General features: G+C 45.1%; 1 pseudogene; it reads left to right on the forward strand.

Annotated features, from left to right (window-relative positions):
- Positions 1-669: 669 nt before the first annotated feature.
- Positions 670-1,711, forward strand: LOC127667754 (ADP-ribosylation factor 1-like; annotated as a pseudogene).
- Positions 1,712-2,949: the final 1,238 nt, after the last annotated feature.

The raw sequence follows: 2,949 nt of genomic DNA on the forward strand, positions 1-2,949 counted from the left end.
ATGCAAGTTTTCATACTACAAATCTACTAGAAAATACAGAAGAAAGCCTCCAAGATGACAGTGTAAATGCTTCAGATTAGGCCTCAAGACAACTAGAAACAAAAAGAAACAAAAATTAGCAGACAGGAATATGTCAGATCAAGCAGCTTCTGTCCAGCAAAGAGAACAATCAGCAGCATCAAGAGACAGTCCACAAGTCAGAGACAAAGTACTCAACAGGCGTGAGGTTGACGTCCCCATGATTTAAGGAACTTCAAATTTTACGATAACAAAAGAAAAAGAAGAGCCCACTTTGAAAATAAGATATCGGCAGACATATCTCAAAAGTAGAAACTCGGGGCTGGAGAGATGAGTGGGCAGCTAAGAAGAGCATTGACCGCTCTTTCAGAGGACCCAAGGTCAATTCCCAGCACCCTCTGTAGCTCCAGTCACACTGCATCTTATGCCCTCTTGTAGTTCTTGTGGGCACTGCAGATATATAATATACAGACACATGTACAGAACAAAATATGCATGTATGTAAAAGGTTTTTAAATGTTTCATTTAAAAAAAGAAGAAGAAATTCAAATGGCAAACAGAAAAATGTTCAGTGGGAGTGAAACCAACGCCTGACTGGGAGCAGCCGCCGCGGAGGTCTTTGACCAGTATTGCTTTGGCCAGTCCACAAGCATGGAGAATATCTTTGCAAATCTCTTTAAGAGCCTTTTTGGAAAAGAGAGAGAGAGAGAAAGAGAGAGAAGAGAGAGAAGGGAGAAGGGAGAAGGGAGAAGAGAGAAGAAAGAAGTAAAGAAATGTGCATTCTCATGGTGGGCCTGGATGCTAGAAAGAAAGAAAGAAAGAAAGAAAGAAAGAAAGAAAGAAAGAAAGAAAGAAGAGAGAGAGAGAGAGAGAGAGAGGGAGGGAGGGAGGGAGGGAGGGAGGGAGGAAGGAAGGAAGGAAGGAAGGAAGGAAGGAAGGAAAGAAGGAAAGAAGGAAAGAAGGAAAGAAAAAGAAATGCGCATTCTCATGGTGGGCCTGGATCCTGCAAAAAGAAAGAAAGAAAGAAAGAAAGAAAGAAAGAAAGAAAGAAAGAAAGAAAGAAAGAAAGAAAGAAAGAAAGAAAGAAAGAAGAAGAAAGAAAGAAAGAAAGAAAGGAAGGAAGGAAGGAAGGAAGGAAGGAAGGAAGGAAGGAAGGAAGGAAAGGAAGGAAGAAAGGAAGAAAGAGAAAGAGAGAAAAAGAAAGAAAAAGAGAAAGAGAAAGAAAGGGAAAAAGAAAGAAAAGAAAAGAAAAGAAAAGAGAAAGAGAGAAAAAGAAAGAAAAAGAGAAAGAAAGAAAGGGAAAAAGAAAGAAAAGAAAAGAAAAGAAAAGAAAAAAGTGCATTCTCGTGGTGGGCCTGGATGTTGCAAGGAAGACAACAATTTTATAACAAACTGAAGGTGGGCGAAATTGTGACCACCATTCCCACCATTGGTTTCAATGTGGGGACTGTTGAATACAAGAATATCAGCTTCACTGATAGCTGAAGATGAGCTCCCAGCTGCTGCTCTCTTGGCGTTTGCCAAGCAGCAGGACCTCCCCAATGCCATGAACTCCGCTGGAATCTCAGACAAGCCGGGGCCGCAGTCTCTACGCCACAGGGACTGGTACATTCAGGCCACCCGTGCCACCAGTGGGGACGGGTTCTATGAAGGACTATACTGGCTGTCTAATCCGCTCCGGAACAAGAAGTGAGCCAGACCCCTCCCTCCCCCTCACTTCCTCTTCCTGGCCCTCAGATTTCCTCTCACGTGGCAAATGTGTGGCTCTGGTCCTGAGCGCCAGAAGTTGTCTCTGTGGCTTGGTCACGATGTGCATCGCACCGTGCTGTACACGTGCAGACGCAGCCTGCAGCCAGGTTTTTATTTAATGTAACTAGTTTCTGTTTCCACTGAGGCAGTTTCTGGTAGGCCTATGTAATATTACTTAGCTTTGTTACTGTTCAAAGAGAATCAGCTCACGGTCAGTCCTGAGAAGAGATTTGGGTATAGCGCCTGGCCTCCGGGAGTGATTGGGCTGTAGAATGGTGTCGGTATCCATTTGGTGGTTGGGTTTTAACCCAAACTCAGTGATTTAAAAAAAAAAAAGTTAAAAATACAGGACAAGAACACTTGAAGCTGGGTAGTGGTGGTGCATACCTTTAACCCCAGCACTCAAGAGTCTAAGGCAGGTGAATCTCTGAGTTCAAGGCCAGCCTGGTCTACAGAGCTAGTTCTAGGAGGGGAGTGGGGACAGCCACGTCGAGACGACGGGGTGGGGAGGAAGTATGGGATGTAGAACAATCGGAGAGTGGATGGGGTGTAAAAATAAGTAATTAATAAAAAAGAAAATGTTTATATTACATAACAAAAATAAAAAAATAAAATAAGAAAAGAGCACTTGAACACATAGAACGGAGACTATGCCTAGTGTAGGTTCGCAGTTATCAGCCTGAATGCTAGTTATCAGATCACCTGTTTCCCTGTGGGAAGAGGAGAGAGGGTGATGAACAAACCACCACCCACTGCATGGTCACAGTAGAGCCTGTGACTCGCCTGTCTTTGAGTCACCTGCATTCCATAGCATTGTTACTTGTACTTGTGCTCATGTGGTCACCTAGGGGTGGGCTGGGAGCCATTGCAGGCTGCAGGGCCTGCCTTGCACCTGGCGTGTGGCTGGGCCCAAAGGTCACCTGCATACCCAGCTTACTCTTGTACCCACTTGGACACGCTGGCAGGAGGCCTGGGTCTTACCAGCAGGAGCGCGTGCAAGGTGGGAGGAGGGTCGGTCCATTACAGACCCGCATTCTGGAGCACCCCCATCGCCACGTGTGAAGTAGCTTCCTCCCTCAGCCTGCAAGGGTCCGATGTGCCATCGAAAGACGACCTCCACTTTTTTCTTTTGTATTTTGATAAACACTGAAGAAGCTGGAGCTGTTAAATTTATCTTGGGGA

This window comes from Apodemus sylvaticus, chromosome 17, assembly GCF_947179515.1.
Source record: "Apodemus sylvaticus chromosome 17, mApoSyl1.1, whole genome shotgun sequence".
Classification (NCBI taxonomy): Eukaryota; Metazoa; Chordata; class Mammalia; order Rodentia; family Muridae; genus Apodemus; species Apodemus sylvaticus.